The sequence below is a fragment of the Montipora foliosa genome, chromosome 3 (assembly GCF_036669935.1).
Source record: "Montipora foliosa isolate CH-2021 chromosome 3, ASM3666993v2, whole genome shotgun sequence".
NCBI classification, from domain to species: Eukaryota; Metazoa; Cnidaria; class Anthozoa; order Scleractinia; family Acroporidae; genus Montipora; species Montipora foliosa.
In genome coordinates, this window is record NC_090871.1 from 68,259,820 (window position 1) to 68,275,014 (window position 15,195).

General features: G+C 39.1%; 1 protein-coding gene across 1 annotated transcript in view; it reads left to right on the plus strand.

Annotated features, from left to right (window-relative positions):
* Positions 1 to 9,863: 9,863 nt before the first annotated feature.
* Positions 9,864 to 15,195, plus strand: part of LOC137996167 (adhesion G-protein coupled receptor G2-like) — a 25,903-nt gene continuing 20,571 nt past the window's right edge. Inside the window, exons 1-4 of the mRNA XM_068841586.1 lie at positions 9,864 to 9,997; positions 11,609 to 11,775; positions 11,934 to 12,116; positions 14,588 to 14,804. The gene's annotated coding sequence lies outside the window, so the exon portion shown is untranslated. The remainder of the gene's footprint in view (positions 9,998 to 11,608; positions 11,776 to 11,933; positions 12,117 to 14,587; positions 14,805 to 15,195) is intronic.

The following is a 15,195-nucleotide window of genomic DNA, read 5'->3' on the forward strand; positions in this document are numbered from 1 at the left end:
CAAAATGAATGCAAAAAAAATTTGCCTGGTTATTAAATTGTCTCTTTTTCCTATTTTTGTTTCCTTCTTCAGGCGTGGGCAGTGGCAACAATGGTTTTAATGCCATTTTCTTATTTTTTTCAGGGGCTGGTCAATAAAAAAGGCAAGTGAAGCTATGATTTTCGCAGTTGTGAACGCAATTTTTGCAATTGCGTAGAGAAGCCTGAAAAATTCAGGACTTCAACGGGATTTGAACCCGTGACTTCGCGATACCGTGGTTGCAAAAATTACAAAAATTGCGTTCACAACTGCGAAGATTATAGTTTCACTTGATTCCATATAGCTCAGTTGGTTAGAGCGTCGCGCCGGTATCACGAGGTCACGGGTTCAAACCCCGTTGAAGTCCTGAATTTCTCAGGCTTCTCTACGCAATTGCAAAAATTGCGTTCACAAATGCGAATATCATAGCTTCACTTGATTTCATATCCGCAGTTCATAAATGATCCAATTCATATACCGTAAAATTCCGAAAATAAGCTCCTCCAAATATAAGCCTCCCAAAGCGGTAACGCAAAAAATCCTCCGTGAAATCGCCCCTCCAAATATAAGACCCCGGGGAGCTTGCACTTGGAAAATTGCCCTCAAATACAAAGTAAAACAAAGCAAAAACAGTAAATTCACTTCCAACTATAAGGTTAGCCCAGTCGATTCGGAAACGCAAGTTTCCCTCCGTAGATAAGCCCCTCGAAAAAGGCCTTTGAAAAATATAAGCCACGAGGGTTATTTTCGGAATTTTACGGTATATCATTTTATCGTTAACCTAAAGGCTTAGCCAACAGGTTGACTAATATTGCAACCACGAGAACATCGTCGTATATCAAATCTGTTTGAAAATGTTTGTATTGGCGTCTTTCCATAAATCAGGTATTGGCAGATGTCCCCGCAAATAGTGAATTCCCTACAAAAGCTGTGTATTCGGACCTGTTCCCATAAGTAGGGTATCGGCAGATGTCCCCGCAAATAGCGAAGTCCCCACAAAAGCTGTGTATTCGGACCTGTTCCCATAAGTAGGGTATCGGCAGATGTCCCCGCAAATAGCGAAGTCCCCACAAAAGCTGTGTATTGGCCTGTTCCCACAAGTAGGGTATTACCAGATGTCCTCACAAGCATTAAACATTTTGTTACGTCCTCACAACTAAGTCCTCACAAAAAAATTAAAGGTTTTACAACATTTGAAGAGATGTATGAAGAGATGAAACATTAAGCAACAATCGTAGCAAATATTGTTTGGATGACTGCAAAAGAAGACGTAGTCCCCACAAGGGGGATTGGGAAACATATGGCCCACAAGTAGCCAGGGGCGCGTATCCCACACACACACACACACACACAAAAAAAAAATATATATATATATATATTTTAAGAGGAAAAAAGGACGCAACTACATTTCCTGACAAGCCTGTTTCGTGAATCGCTTCACTCTTCAGGGGTTTAATGAAAGAATATTCATTTGACTATCGTGTATATACTAGGAGAATTTGCTTAATCGATTACGCGGTAAACTTAAAAAGTTAAAAGTTCAGCTGTTGCGTAGCAACGCTTTGTTTCTGTGTCGGCATGAAGATACAAGTTCGTTACGCTTTCTTTAAGCGCCATGCTTTCTTTAAGCTGCCGGCATGCAAGTAGGTTTTTACTAAAGAACGTGTAATTAAGAACCAAACAATGTGTAAGCAAGTGTGATGAAAAATGAACGCATAAATACCGCGTATTTATGTAAATAGAATCATAAGATCCTGAAGAGTGGGAGCGCCATGCTCCTACGAAACAAGCTTGTCGATCTGCAATGAAAAAGTAGTCCACTCTTCCCTATATATATAACCAGCTCCAACTCCTTTGTTGTTGAGCACACTCTGAGGGCTACTTTTGGAATTTAAAGTACTGTGTGTATATATATATATATATATATATATTTTACTAAGGTTGAGGCTTTTTACTAAGAAAAAAAACAATACAATACAGTACAATACATACTTAATTGACCGCTCCCCATAGGGGCTTTTCAGGGCCAATGAAACACAATCAACGAAACAACAGAACACAACAACTACAACTGTTAAGAATCCCAACTGGCCGGAGGCAAACCAGTTGGCTATTTACAAGTGCAGCCGGGAAGTTGAGCCAGGGACAACCAGGAACAAATTCAACGAGTGGTCAGAGCGGGTCTTGAACCCGGGATCTCCGGATCTCAAGGCAAGCGCCCTAACCACTGGGCCACGCTGCCTCCTAACTTACGAGAAGATGGCTAACCCCGCCACTTCCGGTTAAAGTTTCAACAAAGCGTGTCTGCAAAAATCAGCCATTTAATTTCAATTATCTTTTTTCCTTCCAAGTTATGGTTAAAAGAGACTCTGAAGTTAATTGTCACCGAAAAGACTTGCCGTTAATAAGAAATTTTTATGTGATTGTTTTAGAACCGATCAGATAGTGGTCCGATAGCGGTTATAAATTTTTTGGAAGAAGTCTTGAAAATTACGGACAATAGAGCCGCTGCGAAAACTCTTTATTTACCTAACAACACATCTCTTTCCGGTAAATCACAATGCAAAATTGCATCTTTTTCGTCCAAACTGCAATGTTAAGTTTCTCCTTTGTTCAACTCGTTCAAGGTATCACGTCTGTGGCCCGTAGTAATGAAGCGCTAATTAAATCAGGATATAAGCAAGCTTTGTAGTTCCATTCAGTAGTACTATAACCCAGCTGTTTGGGCTTTAATATTTTCTGAAGAAAAAAGAACTTATCGGTCTCTTTAAATGCAACCACAACATCTGTCGTGACACTACTTGAGAATCGTTTTGAACCTTTAAGAAATCTCGAATATAATTAAAGCTAATATCGTCTAACACAAATTGCAGTCACTCTTCCAGTCTATTTGCAAAGTGTATGGATAAATTCACTTACAAAAGACGCTTACCTGGCTTCACTTTTACAGACATGCCCCTTTCCTACAATCCCTTAAAGGTGAGGAAACATTAGAAACTTTAGCCCCAGGGATAAATTGGTCGCAAGAGCGTCGTTGCGAGTTAGATATACACAGGTCGATTAATACCGTACGTGACGAGGCAATTGTAGTTTGCTGGCTATGACTGACTTGGAATTCAGTTGTTTTCTCGAGCAGATTCGTCTCCTTGATATTGCAGAGAATGATTATGATAGAGCTTGTATGAGAACCTCAATTGCCTGATTTCATACGGTGAGAGCCTGGCACTAGTTATCGGTTTTGCCGGACGGAAGTGAAAAAAGATGGCGGAAATATGAAAGAACACTCGCCGAAAATGGTTTTTGCAGCATTAAAAAAATCATAAATGATGATTGTCTTGAATCGCTCAACACGAAAAACTTGGGAGAACCTGGTAATAGTCTCTGGGACTAAAAGTGAACTGATTGTTTCAAAAATTATTACCATTTAAAGATGACCCGGCTTTGCTCGACAATCTCTGTCAAGAAGAGCTTTAAGGCGACAGCCCTTTCGATTGGAGATCCCACTATACCAACAGCTGGATGGAAATGCAACACTTCCCTCTTTCCTAAGATTTCAATAGACGTTATCAGGAGAAATCAGTCTAATAGACGACAGGGAATGATAGGACAATTTCGCAAAGCTCATCGAATGTTTTCTTCAAGACCAATGAAAACCAACAAGGTTTTCAAGGATGGTAGTTAGTTATTTATCAAGTCAAGCTTATAAAAGAATTTTTGTTCTGAAGTCATACGAACTGCTACTGTCTCGTTCATCGACAATGTTCCTAAGAAAGGTTTTTGCGAATGTGCTGTCGGAAAGTGTGGTCTCTGTTGTCATCGGTTGTACTACTTCATAACACATAAAAGGCTGCTTTTGTCTTTAACCTGTACACAGAAGCCGCTCAAAAGTGGCATCGGCCAAATTTAAAGAAAAGGAAAGAGGCAAAAGCTAACTTAAAGGCTGCTGCTCATATCAGCAAATATTTTACAAATGCAAAATTAGCAAGACATGTAAATCAAAGAAAAAAAGTTGAAGGCTGCTGCTCATATCAGCAAATATTTTAGAAATTTAAAATCAGCAAGACAGGTGAATCAAAGGAAAAAAGTTGTAGTTTGAGATGGAAGTGATGAAAGCAGTGACTAACTGAAACAAGATATTTCATCCATGAGCTCTCAAGTAGTAGATGGCCTGTCTAAATACAGATTCAATTTATCAAATCTGAATTTTCTTACAACTCTAGAGAAATTTAAAAAAAAGATCACTCAGGATTGTATTACCATTAGTCCTACAAACATGACTTCACAAAACTAAATCCCCCAGCTAACCTAGAACAAACTCCAACATCTGATGTTGAGGATACATGGCACTCCTCATTGATAGCCAATCATTTTAACAACTTAAACCAAGAGAATTGCAAACTGGGGCAGCTTACTTCAGAATGTCAAGAGCAACAACAACAACAACAACAACAAGAGCAAATATTTTGTGCAGATAAAACTCAAGAGTTGTTAAGATGAATCAGACTAAATACAATGATCTACAATTGGAAGATTCATTGATGTTCAACAAATCACTTCTCATTGCCATGGCTTATTAATAACCTGAGGACTGGTAATAACAGCAAGTAAGGCTACCATCACCCCTGGGTTTTCAGGGAAACAAAGAGTTTGGTTCATCATGGTTTTACATAATTTCTAAACAACGTTGATGAAAGTAATATAAATGTAAACCATTCAAAGCAACACAGAAACTTTAAAAGAGGAAACTACTATGAAAAAAAGCTTTAGAGCACTTTCAGCAACTGTATGGTAAGTCAGTTAATTCTAAACTGTTAATAGTGATACAATACTCTGAAATTTAGCAAATTAGTAAATTAAAAACAAATCATGCATTTAATAATCAAATATGAAACCTAATCAACAGTGATTTAGATACACATATACAGGCAAACACTAACGATAAAAGAGTCCGACGTTTCGGCGACATCTTGGCACCATTGTCAAGGGAAAGTAAAATATATATGTGATTTCAAGAGTATTAACTAAGAGTTCAGAGTCATTAATTTGCATAAGTTAGACAAAGACCTTTAAGTTAGCACGAATTGAGTCTGATTGTACATTTAAACACGGTTGTAATTGTTTAATGAGTAACATTTCGTTAACGAGACAATCAAACTTGTTCTGGCATTTCTTCAACACTTTTAAGCAATTGCGAATGTCATCCGAAACCATGCCTGGGTGCATGTCTATTATCGCACTGACTGGAATGTGAATCATATATGTAAGTACAAAAATTAATGAAAGAACCATTTTTGTACAGTCCGTTTTCCTTTTTAATTCCCTGGATGGTTTTATGGGGTACTTTTTTCCAGGTTAGGAGCATATTCTTTCGTGAAAATTGTGTCTGGCAAATGATTCTTGTTCTCTCGTTTTCCCGAGCTCCAGTGACCGCTGCATATAACATGTTTTCGCCAGTTAATATTTTCGTTTATAAGAACCTTCCTATATCCTATTCGAAGCTCAGGATCACTGGGCAAAGTGCAGTTCGTTATTCCTTTAGTTTTGTAGTTATTCGTACACAAAGAACTGCCACAATTCCAATGCCAAGTTTTCGTACAAGTCGCCATCTACAAACTGAAGTGCACTTCCGTCCGGCAAAACCGATAATTAGTGCCCAGCTTCCACCTTATGAAATCAGGCAATGGCATGATTTGTTTACTGCATATTTATTCATACCCAGTGCCCCAGTGTAAATGGCTCACGTATGTTGTAAATGATTGATGAGGACGTCCAAGAAGGTCCGTTTTCGCCGCCAATCCGCTACGTTGCTAGAAGATTACTCACGGGCACTCTTTTCCTTTCTCTATCAGTATTTTCCTTTTGCTGCTTTCTCAAACAGCACAGATCCATCGTGGCATCCATACTGCATATATATCCAAAGATAGGACAGGGGTGGAGTGGGTTATCCTTCCGGCAAAGACTACTGTTTTGGCAACTTGGGAAATAAAATATTTCAGCTTTCTTGGAGCCCTTAAGGACTTGGGGTTTTTTTTTTATGGAACCCGTAGCTGTAGATCACATGAAAAAGTAAGTCTTTATGGACTCACACTGAATTGCTGACCCTTAACTTTGGTTTCGGTAATAAGAAGCAACCTAGGCGGTAATCGCCATGGAGGGCCATTATACATGCTGTAGGTGAAAGCTAAGTCGTCACAAGGCCTAGTGCCCGCTCGTACCTGCTGGAGCTTAAATTGGTTACTACTCTTCTTTCCTGGACAGGATAATAATCACTGGTGCCCATTTATACATCTGGGTGGAGAGAAGCACTATTAAAGAAAATTGGCTTCCCAAGACGACATATCAACGCCCTAGTAACCAGGACCGCCCGATCCAGAGTCTAGCCCCATAACGCGCTATGCCAATTCCTTTTTGTGTAGAATCCGAATGTAATGTGGACTTTAATCTGTCCTAAATCAACAAAATTCATAAAATTAGTTTAATTAATAGATCGCAGATAGTTTCTTTTCTCGCAAATAAACAAGGCAGTCGGCAAGGTGTCCACTTTCTTTTGAAAGTGCTGGCCATTTATTTCTTCCCCGATGCATTTTGTTGATTTAGGAAAGATTAAAGTCCACATTACATTCGGATTCTACACAAAAAGGAACTGGCATAGCGCGTTAGCGGGCTAGACTCTGGATCGGGCGGTCCTGGTTACTAGGGCGTTGACATGTCGTCTTATAGGCAATTTTCTTTAACAGTGACTCTTTCCACCCAGATGTATAAAAGGGCACCAGTGATTATTATCCTGTCCAGGAAAGACGAGCAGTAACCAATTTAAGCTCCAGCAGGTACGAGCGGGCACTAGGCCCTGTGACGACTTACCTTATCACCTACAGCATGCATAATGGCCCTCCAGGGCGATTACCGCCTAGGTTGCTTCTTATTACCGAAACTAGAGTTAAGGGTCAGCAATTCAGTGTGAGTCCATAAAGACTTACTTTTTCATGTGATCTACAGCTACAGGTGCCATAAAAAAGCCCCAAGTCCTGAAGGGCTCTAAGAAAGCTGAAATATTTTATTTCCCAAGTTGCCAAAACAGTACTCTTTGCCGGAAGGATAACCCACTTAATCCCTGTCATATCTTTGGATATATATTCAGTATGGATGCCACCATGGATCTGTGCTGTTTGAGAAAGCAACAAAAGGAAAGTACTGATAGAGAAAGGAAAAGAGTGCCCGTGAGTAATCTTCTAGCAATTTAGCAGATTGGCGGCGAAAACGGACCGTGTTGGACGTCCTCATCAATCATTTACAACATACGTGAGCCATTTACACTGGGGCACTGGGTATGAATAAATATTCAGTAAACAAATCATGCCATTGAGGTTCTCTTACAAGCTCTATCATAATCATTCTCTGCAATATCAAGGAGACGAATCTGCTCGAGAAAACAACTGAATTCCAAGTCAGTCATAGCCAGCAAATTACAATGGCCTCGTCACGTACGGTATTAATCGACCTGTGTATATCTAACTCGCAACGACGCTCTTGCGACCAAGTTATCGCTGGGGCTAAAGTTTCTAATGTTACCTCACTTTTAAGGGATTGTAGGAAAGAGGGCATGTCTGTAAAAGTGAAGCCAGGTAAGCGTCTTTTGTACGTGAATTTATCCATACACTTTGCAAATAGACTGGAAGAGTGACTGCAATTTGTGTTAGACGATATTAGCTTTAATTATATTCGAGATTTCTTAAAGGTTCAAAACGATTCTCAAGTAGTGTCACGACAGATGTTGTGGTTGCATTTAAAGAGACCGATAAGTTCTTTTTTCTTCAGAAAATGTTAAAGCCCAAACAGCTGGGTTATAGTACTACTGAATGGAACTACAAAGCTTGCTTATATCCTGATTTAATTAGCGCTTCATTACTACGGGCCACAGACGTGATACCTTGAACGAGTTGAACAAAGGAGATAAACTTAACATTGCAGTTTGGACGAAAAAGATGCAATTCTGCTTTGTGATTTACCGGAAAGAGATGTGTTGTTAGGTAAATAAAGAGTTTTCGCAGCGGCTCTATTGTCCGTAATTTTCAAGACTTCTTCCAAAAAATTTATAACCGCTATCGGACCACTATCTGATCGGTCCTAAAACAATCACATAAAAATTTCTTATTAACGGCAAGTCTTTTCGGTGACAATTAACTTCAGAGTCTCTTTTAACCATAACTTGGAAGGAAAAAAGATAATCGAAATTAAATAGCTGATTTTTGCAGACACGCTTTGTTGAAACTTTAACCGGAAGTGGCGTGGTTAGCCATCTTCTCGTAAGTTTTTTTCTTAGTAAAAAGCCTCAACCTTAGTATTTTTTTCTTGATATTACTGAACTAAGGGCTGAACTTGGCAGGGATACGAAGACCTCAAGGTATAAAACATGGGCATGGAAAATATTTGGTCTGAAAAACAGGCCATTTCCGGTTGCTTCCCATATGCTTCAAATATGACCAAGTTGTGATAACAGCCACAGGCTAGCGAGAAATTTGCATGAGCTAATGTTCTCACCCATAAAAGCTTAACTATAGGGCTTTATAAAGATGGTTTTGTTTTTGCCTGCAATTAATTTCATGTTGCTAAAAGAGAGATTTAAAAGTGGCCACAATTGCACTGAAAATCAGCCCCTGGGGACCCCTGAGGGGCTGATATCCAGAACTCGGCTAAAAAAGTCGTTGAAGCTGAAACTTTGACATATTACATAGGTCGAGATAAGTACTTTGTGTACCAATTTTAAGCGAAATCGGCCGACCTTCATTTCCAAGTCTGCCCCGGTCTCTCAGACAGAAGCTCTTAAAAACCTTAGCACGAATTGAGTGCGATTGCACATTAAGAGTAGGTCTTCACTTTTGAATAAAAACATTTTATAGACGAAGCAGTCAAATTCGTTCGTGCACTTCATCAAAACACTAAACTTTTTGTAAGATCTTTTTCAGCCAAAGAATGTTTGTCGCGAAAATGTTTGCCAATTGATGAAGAAGAGTTTTTGTGTTTTTCAACGCGTTGATGTGGATGGCGGCGTTTGAAACCAACATAACCTGCATCGCATATACAGGTCACATTCAAACTTGTAAACAAGGCACTGTTGGTTCACAATCGGTGGCTTAGCTTCTCACAGTTTGAGATCTTGTTCAATCGTGACAAAAACGGGCTGAACGGTCATGTGGATCTTTTGAATTAATCCACACCACTTGGGTTGATCGCTGAAAGTAGGTGAAGAAACAGGTTGATCCCATGCTTTGGCGGCAACAAATCGAGAAGTGGAAGAGTTGACAAGTTTGTCAGGATAATTTAGTCGAGAAAACAATAATTCAGTCGATCACATTCTTCAGAGAAGTAGTGCCAATTGCATGAAAGTCGAAATGCTCGATCAAGCATCGTTTTTAATAATCCACGTTTGTACCGGTCTTCTACGTAGCTTTTGAAGTGTAGCAGGGGGCCAGTATTTGTGGGTTGTAACGTACACCTTAGTCTCAACATGTGTATGTTTGTTGAGCAGCTGAATGCCCAAAAAAGGAAGCATGCTCTTACTCTCCATCTCCACTTGTTGGAGAAGTTACTTAAGAGTTTTTTATGAAAATTTTTGCTATCATATTAAGATGCACCGTTTTGCCGACGTATTTATCTGTATCTGTACCCCTTAGGATAGAATATTCTGACAGAAGACGTAAGGGTAGAACATACCATGCAAAGAGTTCAATTAATATACCCATTACCTTTATTTGCATCCATCATTTTGCTAATAATTCTATCCTGGCCATTTTAATGCTATTTATTTAATGACTAGGCTTTTAAAAGGATCAGTTAAACATATAATACTGGGCCTTTGGATTTCCTCTTTCACTTTTCTATGTGGGTTCCTGCATGTTGGAGTTTTCGAAACAGTTATTTCCTTTTGTCTAATTCATTGAAAGTGGGTGAGTGTGAAAGGACGTAAATATCACATAACCAGGTGAGCTTAAAACAGCGAATTGAATTTTTTCGACATATGTTCATGTCAGCATTTTAATATGAGTTGGTTAAGGCAGCGTTTAAAAGCGCTTTTCACGAGATGTTCATAATCCTGCAACAGTTTTGAACCATATCAAACAGCTTTGAGTCCTGCGCATAGTTTATTGCGAAAACTGAAATCCGACGAGATAAGCATTTTGCTGTCAGATAATGATCGCTTTCAACTTTACGATAAGTCAAATTAAAAACATGTGATAATAAAAACAAGGAAAATCACAAGTATTTATAGAGTGGACAATTTTAAAAGTGTTTTTCCTCAAGGATTTAGGATTGGAATCCGTCCGGTTCAACTAAAAGAGTGTTGTTTCAGTTGTCCATACAAGAGAATTTTAATTGCCAAAAACTAAAACGGTAGAGATGTGATTAAAGTGCAAAGACGAAAAAAATTCACAGGCCCTCGACAGGCTACTTCGAATTAAGTGAATCGAATTGACAATGTTTGTCAACTTCAGCAAACGTCTGTATTTCATATTTACAAATAGGGTTTTCAACTTTTGTTCTCAAAATTGATGACCCTTTGATAATTTCTTGTTTAATGGAAGTTCAACCTTTTCAACAGGCATCGCAGTTTTTTTTTTCACAGCTGTGTATAGATATACAATTAGCATGACAATGAAAGTTGAACTGTTTCAATAGAAGTCGGACAATAAGCCTCTTAGAAGCCCAATGTCATGACCTGTTAGAGCAAAAGTCGTATCTTTGATAACTCTTTACTTTCCTGTTTTGATCACGTGTACCAAATCGATTCCTGGTCGTGATTGGTTGCACTCGCAACCTATCGATCACTTCTCACAGTATGTCCTTGTAGGACTTAGTCCTTGCGCAATATGGACTGGCGGAGGAGGTGATTTTCATTCCCCCTTTTTATGTAAGCACATTTATGTGGTCATGAAACCTTGCAAACGAGTGTGATGGGCAAGTTTAGAATTGTGCAGAAACGAAAGAACAGAACAAAGAAAAATGTTAAATATTCCCCTGAGCCTCGACTCTGCTCTTTTATTGGTGCACAACATACCATATTCGTATTCTTAGTATTTGACTGGAACTAGCTTGCAATAGAGGCTAATGCTGGGGAATGCATTAAAAAGTGTTTGCATTTGAAAAGATGCCCCCGCATTAGCCTCCATTGCAAGCTAGTTTCAGTCCAATACTGAGAATACAAATATGGTCTATTCGAAACTAGCCTATTCATTTAATCTTTAATTTTAATCAAAGAAAAGAACAAAGCATCATCATCATAGTGAGGTTTACTGGGTTGCTTGATTAATATTTTAACCTGTTTCTCCGAGATATTTTGCAAAATATTAGTGTATCCCTCAGCTGTGAGGATTCAAACTTATATTGCAACGACAGTAATAGCAAGAAGCGAAGAATGTTTCAATTAGCGCGAAAGAGTTGGATCTTTAATATTATTGCTTAATTAATGTCAGTTCTTTCAGTTTACTTTTAGGGATGTAATTACATTCCATCTTTCAAATTAATGCGAACGTCAGCTACGAACTCAAGAGCGAAGGTTAGGAGTGAGACTAATTTGTTTGTTTGTTTGTACCAGGCCACGACTTTGGAGATAAAACCATTTTGACGATTCGCTATTTTACGAGAACACAGGTGCATACAAAATGATGTACATTCATTGCTGTGTCACCCCAGCAGTAATATCACTTCTTGCGACGTTTTGTGGAATTAAAATCTGTGGACCAGTCCAAGCTCAAAGCACAGGTAAATTTTAATAAATGAAATAACAAATAAGAAGAGGCGACGTCTTATTGAATAAAAATTGATCACGCCCATAGAAGAGGCTGCAATCAGTAAAAGCTATAATCACCTATGGTGACGTTCTCTTTCTAACTTTTTTTAACATTTCAACTTGATTATAGGAAATATTCTTACCACGGCATCTACATCGTTGCTGCTTTCGAGTCCTATATGCATCGGTGGACTCACCGATGAGGCCAGTGACACAGTACTTTTAAGCGATCCTCAACCTCTTCCAACTAAAGAGGCTATAAGATCCTTTCTCGTGAATTCAATAGGATGGAACTGCACCCCGTCTATTGAGGGTATGGCACTTTTCGTATCTGTTTCCTTTAAATTCCATTTCTGTTATCCCTTTCCAGCTTCCTTTTTTTCTTCGAATAAATTAGAACCTGAAAAGAATAGTCTCAGTGATTGCCAAAGTCTACTCTGCTCTTAAACACGAGGACGCACTATCATAAAAAGAATCGCTTCAGTCTCTGCTTTTGTTCGAGTTCATTCAGTCCTAGTCGATTCTGTAGTTTGTGTGTAGATAGTGTTCAGCATGTTATTGTTGATGTCACCGTTCCTCGTCGCTCGTCTGTGTTCATTCAGTCTAGTGTTCAAATTTTCTGCCGGTTTCACCGATATAAGTGGCCAAGCAGTCGCAGCATTTGATCTTATAAACTGCTCCTTGTCTGTCCTCAGGTTGGTCTTTGTCTTTGACGTTAGTCAGTAGTTTTCGTAAGGTAGTGATGGGTCTGTGAGCAACACGGATTTTGTAAGGCTGTAGGATCCTAGCGATAATCTCAGAAGTTCCTTTGATGTAGGGTATAGTCACTGTAGTGGTAGGTGTCAGGTTAGTGTTTGATGCGATAGCTTCTGTACGGTAAGTGTTGCGTGTAACGAAGTCGCAGTTGTAGTTGTTCTTACTGAAAACGTTGTCTAAGTACTAATGTTCGTCTGCTAAGCTGTCGCGTGATTCACAAACCAGTAGCGCGCGTCTCGTTAATCGCGGTGCCTACTAATTATCTCTGAAAAATGCGTGGTTACCCCCAAATTTAAATTTTGGATACCAAGAGCACTTGCTAATTTCTGCTTTGTCCGCATAGTTTTTAACCGCGCAAAAATATCCCTGTATTAATAAGCACCACCCATAGTTTGCGCAATAACAATAGTAGGGACCGTCGTTAAGGTCCGTATTGTTGATAGCCTTGTGTGACGTAGGGTTGTAAGATGATTCCTCAAGGAGTCTGGTTTTCCTGTAAACAGTCGTCTGTAGTCTGTTGTTGTCACGGATTACCAAACAGTCAAGAAAAGGAATCTTACCATCATCCTCGATCTCCTTGGTAAACTGAATGTGGGCGTTCTTTCTTTTGAGATGTTCATAAAAATCGTTGATTTCCTCTTTGTGTAGAGCTGTGAAAGTATCGTCAACGTAGCGTAACCAGAGTGGTATTGTTCGTTTGTAACTTGCCAGAGCTTGTTCCTCGATGCTTTGCATAACGATTTCGGCAACAACAACGGAAACCCGGCCGGTGAACCCATAGCTGCTCCGTGTAACTGTTTGTAGTGTTTACCGTTTTACTGAAAGTAGGTACACGTAAGGCGGAGGTTCAGCAAGTCGATAAGGTGGTTGGTAGGCAGTGGCAGTTGTAAAGTGGAGTTGTTGATGGCGGTCTCATTGCAGTCGAGATCCAGTTGAAGTGGAATACTGGTCAACAGTGATTTCACATCAAAAGACACCAGCCTTTGGTCGTCAGTTACTTGTAATAATAAATAATGTATTGTCTTGATGGCGTCAACAAAGGTTTCGGTGGACTGTAGTTTGTGTCGGGATTCGTCAGTGAGTGGTTTCAGTATCGTAGTGAGGTATTTCGACAGTTCGTGAGTCGGTGAGCCACAGAAAGAAACTATGGGACGCATAGGTACGTTAGGTTTGTGTAGTTTCGGTAAGCCGTGGAATTTAGGTGGTTGCAGTACTGGGTATCTCAGCCTGTTGTAACGTCGGATGTCGATCGCGGTAGCTTTCTTAAGTTGAAATAGTTTACTGTTAAGTTTTCGTTGAAGTGCTTGAGTCGGGTCTCGCTTAAGCACCTTGTACGTCTGTTTGTCGTTAACGAGTTCGTCCATCTCGTTATGATAGTCTGTCTTGTCCATAACAACAGTCACTCGTCCTTTGTCAGCGGGAAGTATCACGATGTCGTCGTCGTTCCTTAGTCGTTTCAGTGCTTGTCGTTCGTCTTTAGTCAGGTTGTTGTCTGTAAGAGAGGCCTATTGTATGAGAGATGTTTTGTTTTCGTCCACCATGTAACATTGTCTTTTAAGTTTTCCAATAGACCATTTTCAAAAATACCATAATACTCTTTGTTTGCCTTCCAAATTTTTGCATAAGCATTGTTCTTATTTTCTCTTGGGACCATTCTAAGTACCAAGAAAAGTTGGAAACAATGCTATAATTATGCAAAATTAATTTTGGAGGGCAAACAAAGAGCATTATGGTATCTTTAGTGGCCTATCAAAGCATATCCTCTGAACTTACAATAGTGCCTCTTTTTTTATTCTTCAATAGATGGTTTGCAAACAAAATCTCTAGGGACACAGATAATAATGATGTAATGTACAATTGCTAGTAGACGAACAAAAGAAGGTAAACAGAGATCTTTTGTTTTCGTCCACCAACATGGCGGAGTTGACCACCCATGGAAATCTTCATAATGATTTAGCACTTTAAAAATTTTTTTCTCTTACTGTTTATTCGGTTCTAAGTCTTACATGCTTATTTTCATCTGCGTAGATCTGCAGGGAACAAACTGGACTGAGCAAATCCGTAAATTTCAAGCAGATAATTTTCGTTGGAGAGGGAACTTGGAGAGATACAGTTGCAGCAATAGGTGTGGTGTGGACGAGAGAAACACTTTAGATATTTCGAAGGACAGCTGGAAACAATCACGATGTTTCTGCGATAAATTTTGTGACGAATATGGCGACTTCTGCTTCGATTTCAACAAATTGTGAGTAAAGAATTATAAGCGACTGTCTTTATAACCTGTATAATCTAGTAACCTATATAACATAATCTATAGACAGAGCATTGCATTGCATCGGCATCGCTATATATATATATATATATATATATATATATATATATATATTCTGTATCCTTTTGGATCCTCCTCGCAACTGGCACCATCGTTGGATACTCAATCTTTATCATTCTACTTATATATACTTATAAAGATAAATATATATATATATATATATATATATATAGAGCGAGAGAGAGAGAGAGAGAGAGAGAGAGAGAGAGAGAGAGAGAGAGAGAGAGAGAGAGAGAGAGAGAGTTTCCACTTGTACTTGACTACAATCTAATTTTGCCAGATATCCAAAAAGTTATTACAAATC